This window comes from Bombina bombina, chromosome 1 (genome assembly GCF_027579735.1).
Source record: "Bombina bombina isolate aBomBom1 chromosome 1, aBomBom1.pri, whole genome shotgun sequence".
In the NCBI taxonomy this organism is placed as follows: Eukaryota; Metazoa; Chordata; class Amphibia; order Anura; family Bombinatoridae; genus Bombina; species Bombina bombina.
Window position 1 is genome coordinate 1,088,423,555 of NC_069499.1, and position 15,467 is coordinate 1,088,439,021.

The window sequence follows — 15,467 nt, forward strand, 5'->3', positions numbered from 1 at the left end:
TAGAAGTGTCAATGTGCTTGCTCCGTTTCTCGAATACCAAATAACAAAGTGATGAGCTGCACCAAAGTACTTCTTTAAAATTACTTTATTGTGGGTCACAAAAACTTCTCCAGGGAAGTATACTGTAATGACAACAAAGAAGGGGGCTTGGTGGTGTGTGTGGATGACACCCAAAGAGCTATTGCTGATGCGTTTCAGCCGATAGGGCCGTAGTCGTAGCATGAAGCTCTTAATCTCAACTACCTTTAAATACCTAGTGCACAATTGTGATTGGATAAAAACATTTATCCTGGGCATTATCCAGAACACACCTAATTAGTCCAGTTTAACATACATCGGTTCTAAATAGAAAAGGGAAAGGGATTCTAAAAGAAGGTCCCTTACAGCAGCGACAACCCCCCAGGAGGGGCAGATCAAGAACGAAGTACTGTTAGGTTCGGTGATCAATCTTTCATCGCGTCCACTCAGTCATATTGAAACAAAAGTTTTAAATTATGGCCTAAGTTTTGTGCCAGCTGATACTTTCAATCTGTTTCAAACACTGGTGGACGTGAATAAGCTGATCAGGAACCTAACAGTTAAAAAGTATTTTGCACAAAAGAATATGAGTAGTAATGATGATTTGAATATTGCTATATTTGATGATACAAATAAACCTGGTTCAATTGAAGCTTTGACATTTCAGGAAGTGTGTGATTTGGAGACATTGGAGAATTTAATTCTTGAAAACTCCAGTATGGAATTATCCTCAGACACTCATATGGTGTCAAGTGGCCCAAGACTTTCCTGTGCCTCCAAATTTTATCCCATACAGGTAAGAGGGAATATTTTGGAACAGTTTCAAAAAAGAGTAGAGAAAGATTTGACCGAACTAGCCTATGTGGTTAGATCCACTACACATCAGAACCTAAATAGAGAAGAGGCCGCAGCTCTTAAAGACCTTAAGGGGGACAAAAATCGGGTCATAAGATCAGCTGATAAGGGTGGGTCGGTAGTTGTCATGGATAGGAGCTTCTTTGTTCAGGAGGCAACACGACAGCTATCGGACCCATCTCAGTATTTACAATTACAAAGTGATCCCACACTAAGGTTCAGTCGAGAACTATCACATTTAATTGATGATGGAAAAGAAGCAGGTTTTCTCGATGATAAAACATGTAAGTTCTTGATGGTTGATTCTCCTGTTATGCCGATCTTCAATTTCCTGCCAAAAGTTCATAAGTCACTGACAGAAGTAAAGGGTCGTCCAATCATTAGCGGCATTGGCTCTTTATTTGAGCCAATGTCTCAGTGGTTGGACTCCATTTTACAGCCAATGGTGTCCAACTTATTCAGCTATTTGAGAGACACTAAGCAACTCTTGATTGAACTTGAATCTATATCTTGGCAAGAAAATTTTAGTTGGTTATCTATAGATGTAACTGCATTATACTCATCCATTCCTCACAACAAAGGTCTGGAAGCTATATCATTCTTTTTAAAACGAATGACTACTTTTGATTCACATTTTTGCCAGTACATTTTAAGGGTAACTGAGTTTCTATTGACACACAATTTCTTTCTGTTTGAAGGGGTCCACTACCTCCAGAGATGTGGGACAGCTATGGGGGCCAAGTTTGCCCCCTCCTATGCCAACCTCTTTATGGGGTGGTGGGAGCTGTCCCACATCTATGGATGTGGTGGACCTTGGACAAATAAGGTAAAATATTACAAGAGATACATAGATGATCTTTTGATCATCTGGGAGGGCAATGAAATAGAGGCCAGAGATTTTCTTATGTACTTAAATGACAATACTGTAGGAATCAAATTTACTTTTGAGTTCAATGCTATCCAACTTAACTATTTGGATGTGACTCTTATGAGTAAAGGCAATAAGATACACACCAAGGTGTACAGAAAACCCATTTCTGGGAACACATTGCTTCACGCAAGAAGCAATCACCCCAGAAGGGTTTTCAGATCAGTCACAAAAGGACAGTTCATACGTCTTAGACGAAACTGTACCACACAAGAGGAATATGAGAAACAAGCCTTAGATCTGGAAAATCGCTTATGCCAGAGAGGATACAACAGAAAGGAGGTGTCCCTAACTAGGATGGATATAGTGAAGAGAGATCGGTCAGAATTTTTAAAAACAGAAAAAACAACTAAACATGAGATCTCACGGGGTGTCTCTTTCATCACTGGGTACAGTAACCAATACCACCAGGTCTGTAACATCATACGGAAACATTTCCGTATGTTGTCAGCTGATGATGATCTCAAAGATATAGTCACTCAGGGATGCAGATATGCCTTCAAGAGAGGGAAAACTTTAGGAAACATTCTAGCTCCCACACAGCTACACTCTATGAGACCAGACCATTCATCGTGGTTAAGGTTTAAGGGAGTGTACAGATGTAGCTATTTGTCATGCATAGCATGCAGCTATCTCCAAAGTGGAGAAGGTTTCTCGAGCACAGTAACAGGGGAGAAATTCAGTCACTATTCCTGCCTAAACTGTAGAGCCACTTATGTGGTATATTTGCTTACTTGTGTAGATTGTGGAGTCCAATATACAGGTCTCACTTCTAGAGAAACACGAGACAGAATCCGTGAACATGTAAATAATATTAAGGCAGGAAAATTGACTACTCCGTTGATACAGCATTTCAATGTGAAACATAATAAAAAAGCTGACACTTTAAGGTGGACCATTATTGAAAAAGCAACTTGCAAAACTAGAGGTGGAGATAGGGACAAGCTCTTGTCCAAAAGGGAAGCGTTCTGGATACACAGACTAAAAACAAGAATACCCCAAGGTTTAAATTCAGAGTTTGATATCATCAACTTCTGGGAGTAGTTCTTGGTCTGTGTATTCAGAATGATCCCGAAAAATTGGCACGTTATCCCCGTATATATATGTAAAATCAAATGATAATGATCGTTTAATTATAAGAGCACTATGTCAGCCTTAATCATTTCTCACCTCCTAACTATAGCAAGTTCCAATTAATAATTAACATAAGTAAGTAGTTATGATATTTTATACAGCATTTTCTTAAAAAGAACATTTATTTCTCATTGAGAAGGTTTACTCCCCCTTGTTCTCAGAAATAGAGCAAGTGTATTAAAGTTCTAAGAAAAGTTTTTTCTGTAATGTAACAAACAATAATATTTTGAGTACACTAACTCATTAGAATTTTTGATCTTTGATGTTTGCAATGATAATTTATAATTTTTGTGACTAGTTAAACAGTATGTAACAATTGTTTCTATTTAGAACCGATGTATGTTAAACTGGACTAATTAGGTGTGTTCTGGATAACGCCCAGGATAAATGTTTTTATCCAATCACAATTGTGCACTAGGTATTTAAAGGTAGTTGAGATTAAGAGCTTCATGCTACGACTACGGCCCTATCGGCTGAAACGCGTCAGCAATAGCTCTTTGGGTGTCATCCACACACACCACCAAGCCCCCTTCTTTGTTGTCATTACAGTATACTTCCCTGGAGAAGTTTTTGTGACCCACAATAAAGTCATTTTAAAGAAGTACTTTGGTGCAGCTCATCACTTTGTTATTAAATATAAAACAAGTTTATTAAAATGTTTTAAAATCAAGCAATGCGTTTTTCCGCTACACAGAGCCGTTTCATCAGGCTATAAATGTATAGCCTGATGAAACAACTCTGTGTTGCCGAGAAACGCGTTGCTTGATTTTAAAACATTTTAATAAACTTGTTTTATATTTATCCTGCTGGAGTCTGATCTCCCCTCTTTCCTATTTTGGACTGTGCTAATTTTGAGTGTCCGGAGCTGTTTACCCTGTCTATTGCCACCGATTTCCTCCTGTAAGTGTATAGAATCGCGGAACACAGAGAGGAAGGTGTGTCACTACACCAGGATCCTGATTGGTCTTACTAAGTACGTTCCTGTCCGAGGATTTGCTGCTGCCTTTGCTGGTCTTCCAGGCGACGCTGAGGTCCTGGCCTGCGCTTTCAGGCACGTCACAGTGCCGCTCCGCTTGTGAGTATTTTTCTCACCCTTCCCACACTCTATCTGGTTTGTAGCGTTATCACAATATTGGCACCTTCCTTTCTCCCGCTACTGCTGCTTAGCTTGGCAAATATGGATGAGACGCAGTTAGTTGCTGCTGGTGCTGTTGCACGAGTGGTGTACAATAGAATCGGGTGGGCTCGGCGTCTCCAAGAGAGACAAAGGGCTCCTCTGGTTAGAGGTCCTCCTGTTTACAGGGTGAGGCCCACCTTGGATAACATGAGCGACTTCGAGGTTTATGACAAGTATAGGCTCAATCGCGAACAGCTCATTAGCCTTTACGATGTTCTTAAACCTCATATGGAGCCACGTAGATGTATGCGGACTGCAGTCCCTGGCATCATCAAGATGCTAAGTTGCATACAAGTCCTGGCCTCCAGAAGTTTTCAATCTCTCTGGATGCCATGGTACGAGTCAGTAAGCATTACATAGGATTCCCTCAAAATGATGGTGATTGGAGGCGCCTGAAGAGGGAATTATTTGCAATAGCTTGAATGCCCTATGTCTTGGGAGCAATAGATTGCACCCACATTGCGCTGCATGCTCCAGAAGATGACTTGCCCTTCCGAAATCGCAAACACTTCCATAGTCTGAACATGCAGTTTGTTTGCAACACACGGATGCGGAGTATGCAGGTGTGTGCGAATTTCGGTGGGACTTGTCATGATGCCCGCATCCTCAGACAGTGGTCCCTGCGGCAGTTTGAGCCCGACAGTGTCCCCCTGGGTGACTCGTTGGGGAGTACTTGTGCACAACATGGTTAACAAGTTAGACAATAGCCACTGCAATGTTCAAAACCAGTTGTGTTTGTGTAATGTGCAGCTCTAGGATGCAATTTAACCATTTCTTTTTATTTTAGCAAATGTCTGGTTTATGCGAAATACGCATATGTATCATATATTGTAAGTTCCCACGGGATTAAGGCCCTCAATCCCTCCTGTATGTGTTTGTAAATGTTGTCCTGTCTCTTACAAGTCTTGTATTGCATTATTTAAATGAATTATATCCATGGACAGCGCTGCGGAATATGTTGGCGCTTCATAAATAAAGTATAATAATAATAATAATAATAATGTCCTAGCTTAAATGGGCATTTAGAAAATGCGATTTAACCATGTAATTGTCTCTTTCCGCAAATGTCTAGTTTTAGCTCCAAACAGATATGTAGCATGTCTTATCTTAAATGGGCAGCTCTAGGATGCAATTTAACCATTTCTTTCTCTTTTAGCAAATGTCTGGTTTATGCGAAATACGCATATGTAGCATGTCCTAGCTTAAATGGGCATTTAGAGAATGCGCTTTAACCATGTAATTGTCTCTTTACGCAAATGTCTAGTTTTAGCTCCAAACAGATATGTAGCATGTATTAGCTTAAATGGGCAGCTCTAGGATGCAATTTAACCATTTCTTTCTCTTTTAGCAAATGTCTGCTTTATTCAAAATACGCATATGTAGCATATCCTCGCTTAAATGGGCATTTAGAGAATGTGCTTTAACCATTTAATTGTCTCTTTCCGCAAATGTCTAGTTTTAGCTCCAAACAGATATGTAGCATGTCTTCGCTTAAATCGGCAGCTCTAAGATGCAATTTAACCATTTCTTTCTCTTTTAGCAAATGTCTGGTTTATGTGAAATACTCATATGTAGCATGTCCTAGCTTAAATGGGCAGAAAGAGAATGTGATTTAACCATATAATTGTTTTTCTGAAAATGTTTATTTTAGGGGATTTTCGTGTACATAAATGAATTGTATTTTAATATAATAATTTTAACGATATTTTTAATATTTGTCATTTTGTTATGTTCATTATTTATACGTGATTCGGGTTACATGAGCCCCACCGACGAGGCCCAGGAGCGCTACAATCGGGCACACAAGCGGACTAGGGCTGTAGTGGAGAGGATGTTTGGGCTCCTCAAAATGAGACTAAGATGCCTGGACAGGTCTGGAGGAGCCCTCCAATACAGCCCTAGTAAGGTGGCGAAGATCGTTTATAGCCTGCAGCGTCCTGCATAACATTGCTCAGCAGGCTGGGATGCTGCAGGCCATCCAGGCGCCCCAAGATAATTGCCTTTAAAAAACCATACATCCAGGTTAGTTTGCACAATGCATGCTATTTAAGAATCATAGGAGGAAGAATGTTCAAAGAATTAGGAATATATACATGTCCTATTTTAGAATATGTTTATTTTAGATACATTACCCCTACTTTGTGCTAGAGAGGACTCAGATTCTGAACAATCAGACAAAGGGATACATTTTATAGCTGATATAGAGGTATATTATTTGGAGGGACATGAAATATTATATTCAATTATGTTCCTCATACAATCCAATATAAAAATATTTCTAAAAATTGATATGCATTATTTTGCATAATTTTAAATGCTAATGTGTAATTCAACTATTGATTAGACAATATAATTGGATTAATTTCAAATTATGAATAGATATAGATTTCAAGTATGAACCTGTTTTTAATATAAAGACATAAAATACATGTTAGAGCATAGACACAAGATGATTTAACAATTATTAGATTTCATGAATATGTTAAGACATATGTTCATTAAATAACCTAAATGACTAATGTTTTTAATATTTATTTTCTTTCTTTTTCAGAGTTTCATCTGTGATGAATTTCCTTTTTTTTATTTTTGTCAATAAATTTATTTTCATACTATATATTTTTCTAGTTAATTTTTTTAAATGCATATTCTTTTAGACATATCTCTATCACAGTAAGATTAGAAGAAATATATCCATCTAATATTCTGACATGTAAACCAAATATTAGTCCCATGACTGTTAAAGTCATCTGTTTTACAAGCACATGCCTGATATCAAATATACTAATTTTGTTTAATGTATTGGATGAAAAATATCAACACAGCTTATTCAGATAATGTTAAAGTCAAATATCTTACAAAATTTAAGTTGGAGTTAAATACATCTATCTATGCTTTTATTGTGTGATTCATAGATGTTAAAATCATAAAATGTTTATGACGAGGATATGCAGTATAAATTATACAGAACAACTTTGTTAATTTCACTTTTAAGAAATGAAAATGTTTAACTTAAATTAAAGTGACAGTGTAGTTATGTTAGATTTACATTCTAATCTCTATAATCTTTCTTAGGTATCCAAAAACATTCTTACACTAAATATAGGTTATTCGGCTATAATTATTTTTAAGGTAATTGTTACAAACTGCTATTTGTAACTGGCCCTTTAAATGGGAAATTGCCCTGCTTCCCTGGATTTTGGAGAAGCCTATTTGCCAGCCTCCTTCCTCATGACTATGGCCCCTGGAAGATTGTGCCCCTGAGAACATATTAACTTTTATTGGGTGTGTGTGGCCCTTTGAGAACCATCTGGGGACATATTGTGACTTTGGTGAACAATGCCCCTTTAAGACTATGTCCCCAGACCTGTGAAATGACTTGTCTCTGGCTTTCTCCCACTTGGTTCAGTGGATAGGGCTTGCTGAACCCAGTACCACACAGGCAGAGTGTTCCACAGAAAGGGAGCACTATTACAAAAGCATTAGTTTTCATTGTGTGCCATTAAGAGTTAATTTTGTTCAATTCTAAATACAAGTTTGCTGGGATCAGCTCTAATTAAGTTTAGTGATAAACCTTCCCATTGTCTAATCAGACTGCTAGTTGAAAAGGTGGACTGCATTGCTTTATTGTGTGTAAATCGTTATCTGCTGAAGAAATGTAATTTTACTATGGCCTGTAAAAGGGCGCTGTCTCTATCTAAATGTATCAAATGTGTGATTGGGGATTTTATGCCTCCCCCTGAGAGTGTCCTGTTTGCATGTAACCTCAATAAAAACCAGGCTGTGTGTTCCAGCACATCAGACCTATTCAGACCCTCTAACTTGCAGCTTTGACTCATGTTTGTAGGGGGCAGCTATAATCACTACAGGGATTGCTATGCTCTTTATACTCCCTTAGCTACTGAGCTCTTGTAAGAGCTCTCGTTCCTGATCCTGCTTCGCTGTAAAGAAGGAAGAGGTTCACCTACTGGAGCCTGGTCGTAGGTCCAGGGCGCAGAGCAGATGGTGAGATACCAGCCCACCAGCGGTGGTTCGTAGAGTCTGCATTATGTATGGTGGCTACGCAGTAGTCTATGGTGTCTACGGTGCTGATGATCCTTTGGTGAGCGCTAGGAGCATCCTTTTCTACGGTCCAACTTCCAGCCAGCCTGGAGGCAACCGTAACATTTGGCGGCAGCGGTGGGATGGCGTCCTAGCGCAAGGAGCAGCACCCCAACAGCACTGGTATCGTAGGAGAGTTATTGAGGGCAACGCTAGCCACTGCGCAGCGTTCCTACCTACAGCAGCATGGAGCTGACAAGATACTGGTCAGAACCCTGTGAAGAGCACCTCAACTGGATCCGTCGCTATGAGGGCGCGGATTTCATTCCAGAGGTAAAGAGGCGGCTAGTCCGATATGGTCCAGACCCTGCGCAGGAGGTAGTCAGTCGCATCATCCGGTAATTGGATACGGAGAACGAAGCGGCATGAGCCTTTGAGTGCCAACTGTGGAGTTTGAGAGTATGGACACCTGGTCTCTCTCCCCAGCCACAGCATGTTCCACAGGGAGAGGAGAGCAGCGACCTCCCTCCCCAGCGGCAGTATACCGTGCAGAGGGAAGAGACAACCGGTCTCCTTCCCCAACCCCAACCAGAGATACCCGAGGCAGCAGGCCTCATAGACTGGTCCTGGGAGGACCCCCAGCAGGCAGGTGGAGATGGGACCTCAGTCTCTCTACCGGCCCTACAGCGATGCTGGGCAGGCGGCCCAGATCCCCAGCGACAGACCCAGCTACAGGGAGGGGAGAGCATCGACCTCCCTCCCCAGCCGGAGTGTGCCTTCCAGGGAGAGGAGACAACTGGTCTCTCTCCCCAGCCCCATCATGTTCCACAGGAAGCGGAGAGCATCGACCTCCCTTCCCAATGGCCACCGGAGTATCAGGAGGAGGAGGTAAGCCAATCTCCCCCTCCCCAGCTAACTCCTAACTTGGGCCCAGGGTTAACAGTGGAGATGTTAACCCCCACTGACCCCCACGTTCCCTTTGCCACCGGGCAGGACTATGCCCCAATTCCCCCAGCAGAAGAACTGTCATCAGGACAGAGCGCTGCTGGCCTCTGCCCTACAGACCACCTTGTTACAGGACTGGCCTGCAAACCCCTCACTCCAGCAGAAGCGCTGGCACCAGGGCAGAGTGCCGCTGGCCTCTGCCCCCCAAGTACCATCAGCTATTTGCCCAGCTGTGCCAGGAAGGCCGAGGATGCTACACTTTCATCCTACAACCTGGAACCTACAGGCCAGTGCTACTTATTGTGGGGCGGGCTACTTTGCTGCTAATGTTTATTTGTGGGTGGGTTGCAAGACTAACTTAGGCACTGACCGACAGAAGGTCAGGTGCCTGGTTAGTCTCCCTCCAAAAGGGGAGATATGTTACAAACTGCTATTTGTAACTGGCCCTTTAAATGGGAAATTGCCCTGCTTCCCTGGATTTTGGAGAAGCCTATTTGCCAGCCTCCTTCCTCATGACTATGCCCCTTGGAAGATTGTGCCCCTGAGAACATATTAACTTTGATTGGGTGTGTGTGGCCCTTTGAGAACCGTCTGGGGACATATTGTGACTTTGGTGAACAATGCCCCTTTAAGATTATGTCCCCAGACCTGTGAAATGACTTGTCCCTGGCTTTCTCCCACTTGGTTCAGTGGATAGGGCTTGCTGAACCCAGTACCACACAGGCAGAGTGTTCCACAGAAAGGGAGCACTATTACAAAAGCATTAGTTTTCATTGTGTGCCATTAAGAGTTAATTTTGTTCAATTCTAAATACAAGTTTGCTGGGATGAGCTCTAATTAAGTTTAGTGATAAACCTTCCCATTGTCTAATCAGACTGCTAGTGATAAGGTGGACTGCATTGTTTTATTGTGTGTAAATCGTTATCTGCTGAAGAAATTTAATTCTACTATGGCCTGTAAAAGGGCGTTGTCTCTATCTAAATGTATCAAATGTGTGATTGGGGATTTTATGTCTCCCCCTGAGAGTGTCCTGTTTGCATGTAACCTCAATAAAAACCAGGCTGTGTGTTCCAGCACATCAGACCTATTCTGACCCTCTAACTTGCAGATTTAACTCATGTTTGTAGGGGGCAGCTATAATCACTACAGGGACTGCTATGCTCTTCATACTCCCTTAGCTACTGAGCTCTTGTAAGAGCTCTTGTTCCTGATCCTGCTTCGCTCTAAAGAAGGAAAAGGTTCACCTACTGGAGCCTGCTCGTAGGTCCAGGGCGCAGAGCAGACGGCGAGATACCAGCCCAGCAGCGGTGGTTCGTAGAGTCTGCATTATGTATGGTGGCTACGCAGTAGTCTATGGTGTCTACGGTGCTGATGATCCTTTGGTGAGCGCTAGGAGCATCCTTTTCTACGGTCCAACTTCCAGCCAGCCTGGAGGCAACCGTAACAGTAATATGTTAGAAATTATCTTTAAATAAAACATAAGTTAATTTCACATTTTTACCAAGCTAGTTATTGTATGCCAAATTGATTACGTTTTAGCTCTAGTGGAGTTATTTGAATGGTCAGTTAACTATAGATATATCAAAAGATAATTTCTCGAAATTATACTCTTTACCTGTTGGATAGATATCACATATCTATAGGTATTTCCATTCCCCTTTAGTTTAGTTTATTTCTACAATGTTAACTCCAGATATTCCTAATGGTTATGTCCTTAAAGGGACATTCAAACAAAAATTTAATTTAATGATTCAGAGAGATAATACAAATCTTTTAAAACAACATTTAAATTTACTTCTATTATCTAATTAGATTCAGTTTTTAGATATCCTTTGTTAAAGAAATAGCAATGCACATGGGTTAGACAATGACACAAGGCATCTATGTGCAGCCACCAATCAGCCGCAACAGAGCCTATCTAGATATGATTTTCAGGAAAGAATATCAAGCTATAAAAGCTAATGAGATAATCGAACTAAATTTGACGTTGTTTTAACATTGTATTATCCATCTAAATTAGGAAAGAACATATAGCTTAATGTCCCTTTAAGGTAAAGCTGTATAAATACAGCCATTGGAAGATATTTAATTCACAGTGGGGCAAACAATACAGAAGGTAATACAAATATGCTTTATTCTCATGTTATCCTAATTTTGAGAAATGGAGATGCATAGGTTTATGATTAGCAAACCATTACTGTGAAATATCTACTTATTTGTGGGTGGCCAACAATGCATATTTACAATGTTCAGACAGATGTATTTAGATCAAGTTCAAGATTGCATATTAGCTAATTAAAGGGACGGTAATTCAAAAGCATTTTTTTTTTCCGGATTCCTAAATAAAATATAATTTTAAACATTAAAATGTAATTGTATAATCAATTTTATTTCATTCTTTTGATATTATTTCCTTTACAACCATATCTAGATATGCTCAGTAACTGAAGATTGGTGGATGCACAGAGATGCCTTGTGTGATTGGCTCAACCATGTGCATTGCTATTTCTTCTGTAAAGGATATATAAAGAATAATCTAAATAGATTGAGTTACATTTTAAATTATAAAAATGTATTCTCTTTCCGGATCATTTTAAGAAAACATTTGGGTGTAATGTCCCTTTAAAAATAAAGACGCCATTGCACAATAACATATGTGAGCAGTTCAGACAAATACAAGCTCAAGGTTTATTTACTAATAATGAACAAACGTGTATTTTAAAATTTCTAAACATATTATCCAAGTTCCGTCCATTATAACTAGAAATTACGCATTTCTGAAATATAGAGTGGGAAACGTATCTTGCAACACCAGATTTGCATCTTTAAAAATTCTAGTCTAATGCCACGCACTAGCACACAATCGATGTGCATTATAAATACATTTAATAGAGCAATGTCAATACTTCACAATAAGTCTCAAAATTTATTTAATAAACAATAAATACATACAATGTTTACTTTTATTAATAATAATTATTTGTATTAAATAACCTGATCGATATTAAACATCGAAATTTGTAAAACATTTACTAATTTTAATGGATTATATTTAATTAAAATCAAATAGAGATCAAATGTAAAATTAATATTTAACAGATCACGTATATTAAATATGCCTCACACATATCCGTTTAACAGTCCAATGAATTACAAATGTCTACATGAAAAATGTAGTAACAGCACCCCCCGGAGGTATGTGTATGGAAGTTACTAAGATATGAAACATTAAGGAACGGCCAATCAGAGTTCATCACACAAACATAACTTGAGTCAGTATGGTCTCACAGACATGATAACAACATTTCAATATTTTATCCAATCAGATGTACAGATGCCATGTCCCATGGTGCATCTCATGCTTACTTCACCATATAAAAGTCCATTACACGTTGCCATTTTTGTCAGTTCTCTAATGCCTGCTGGCAGTTATATATTTATATATTATATTTGATAATAAGGACTAGCAGGCATGACGTCTCCCAGGTTCACCAAGCTGGAGAGTGCAGCACTGGTCAACGCCGTTGAGGACTTCTATCCACAGCTGTTTGGGAACAAGAAGAAGTCGACGAAGCAGAGCATTAAGAAGGCCCTCTGGGGGTCTATCACCAATGATGTTAATTTGGTGAGTGGCATCCTGTGGACCACAGATCAAATCATGCGGAGGTTCAGGGATATGAGGTTGCGTCTAAGTAAGAAAGCCAACCTCATAAGGGAGTGGGTAAAAGCCTGTCAGAGGGATGGAAAGAAAGTTCCACCACCACAGAAACTGTACCTGCTAACTTATGAGGTGACTTTATGCGACCTCCTCAATATCCGGGTCCCCGCAGATTTAGATCCTCTCGCTCCTCGGCTTCTTCTTCTTCCCTCCCAGCTGCTGTATCTGAAAGTCCTGACCCGGAGGCCAGTGCAGCTGCTTCTCCGTCCGGTGGCATGGGAGATGAAAGTCTAGAGGCTGAACCAGGTAAATATCAGACTTCATATAATATATTGATATTTGATAGTGATGTCGCAAACCTAAAAAATTGGGTTTGTGAACGGCGAACGAGAACCACAAAAGTTCGCAAACGGGCGAACCACCATTGACTTCAATAGGCAGGTGAATTTTAAAACCCACAGGGACTCTTTCTGGCCACAATAGTGATGGAAAAGTTGTTTCAAGGGCACTAACACCTGGACTGTGGCATGCCGGAGGGGGTTCCATGGCAAAACTCTGATGGAAAATTACATAGTTGATGCAGAGTCTGGTTTTAATCCATAAAGGGCATAAATCACCTAACATTCCTAAATTGTTTGGAATAACGTGCTTTAAAACATCAGGTATGATGTTGTATCGATCAGGTAGTGTAAGGGTTACGCCCGCTTCACAGTGCGCAGTGTAGGTGATATACCTGTCCTGACCATGCTTTGCAGACCAGGTATCAGTGGTCAGATGGACCCTTGCCCCAACACTGTGTGCCAGATATGCCATTATAGCAGACTTATATGGCTTTGGCGTTGCTTTTTGGTAATTAGAAGGCTGCTAAATGCCACTGCACACCACACGTGTTTTATGCACAGCAGTGAAGGGGTTAATTAGGGAGCATGTAGGCGGCTTGTAGACTTAATTTTAGCTTAAGTGTAGTGTAGTAAACAACCCAAAGTATTGATCTAGTCCCATTTTGGTATATTTCATGCCACCATTTCACCGCCAAATGCGATCAAATAAAATTATTTTTTCACTTTTTCACAAACTTTAGGTTTCTCACAGAAATTATTTACAAACAACTTATGCAATTATGGCATAAATGGTTGTAAATGCTTCTCTGGGATCCCCTTTGTTCAGAAATAGCAGACTTGTATGGCTTTGGCGTTGCTTTTTGGTAATTAGAAGGCTGCTAAATGCCACTGCGCACTACACGTGTTTTATGCCCAGCAGTGAAGGGGTTAATTAGGGAGCATGTAGGCAGCTTGTAGAGTTAATTTTAGCTTACGTGTATTGTAGTAGACAACCCAAAGTATTGATCTAGGCCCATTTTGGTATATTTCATACCACCATTTCACCGCCAAATGCGATCAAATTAAAACAAATTGTTCACTTTTTCACAAACTTTAGGTTTCTCACAGAAATTATTTACAAACAACTTATGCAATTATGGCATAAATGATTGTAAATGCTTCTCTGGGATCCCCTTTGTTCAGAAATAGCAGACATATATGACTTTGGCGTTGCTTTCTGGTAATTAGAAGGCCGCTAAATGATGCTGCACATCACACGTCTATTATGGCTAGCAGTGAAGGGGTTAATTAGGTAGTTTGTAGGGAGCTTGCAGGGTTAATTTTAGCTTTAGTGTAGAGATCAGCCTCCCACCTGACACATCAGACCCCCTGATCCCTCCCAAACAGCTCCCTTCCCTCCCCCAACCCACAATTGTCCCCGCCATCTTAAGTACTGGCAGAAAGTCTGCCAGTACTAAAATAAAAGGTTTTTAAATTTTTTAATTTTTTTAGCATATTTACATATGCTGTGGTGTAGCATCCCCCCTTAGCCCCCAACCTCCCTGATCCCCCCAAAACAGCTCTCTAACCCTCCCCATCTGCCTTATTGGTGGCCATCTTGGGTACTGGCAGCTGTCTGCTATTATTTCACAGTCAAAAAAGTGTTGTTTTTTTTAAATGTACACTACTGTTACACCAGATATGAGTGGTGGCACTTGGCAAGTGGGCACAGTATACGCTGTGAGCCTGACACACTGGCAGGCAGGCAACTGCAATTAGATAAAAAAAAAAAGCAGACTGATGTTCTAGCCCTAAAAAGGGCTTTTTGGGGTGCTGTCCTTACAGCAGAGATCAGACGAGTCCTTCAGGACTGTAGTGGACACTGAATACACTAGCCTAGCTATCGATTTCCCTATTAAATCAGCAGCAGCTACACTGTCCCTCCTCTCACTAAGAATGCAGTTTCCAAATGAATCTAAAATGGATGCTGTCCAGGAGGTGGGAGGGTCTGGGAGGGAGGGTCTGCTGCCGATTGGCTGTAATGTGTATTCTGACTGTGAGGTACAGGGTCAAAGTTTACTCAATGATGACGAATAGGGGGCGGATCGAACATCGCATATGTTCGCCCGCCGAGGCGAACGCGAACATGCTATGTTCGCTGGGAACTATTCACCAGCGAACTACAGGGAGTGCAGAATTATTAGGCAAGTTGTATTTTTGAGGATTAATTTTATTATTGAACAACAACCATGTTCTCAATGAACCCAAAAAACTCATTAATATCAAAGCTGAATAGTTTTGGAAGTAGTTTTTAGTTTGTTTTTAGTTATAGCTATTTTAGGGGGATATCTGTGTGTGCAGGTGACTATTACTGTGCATAATTATTAGGCAACT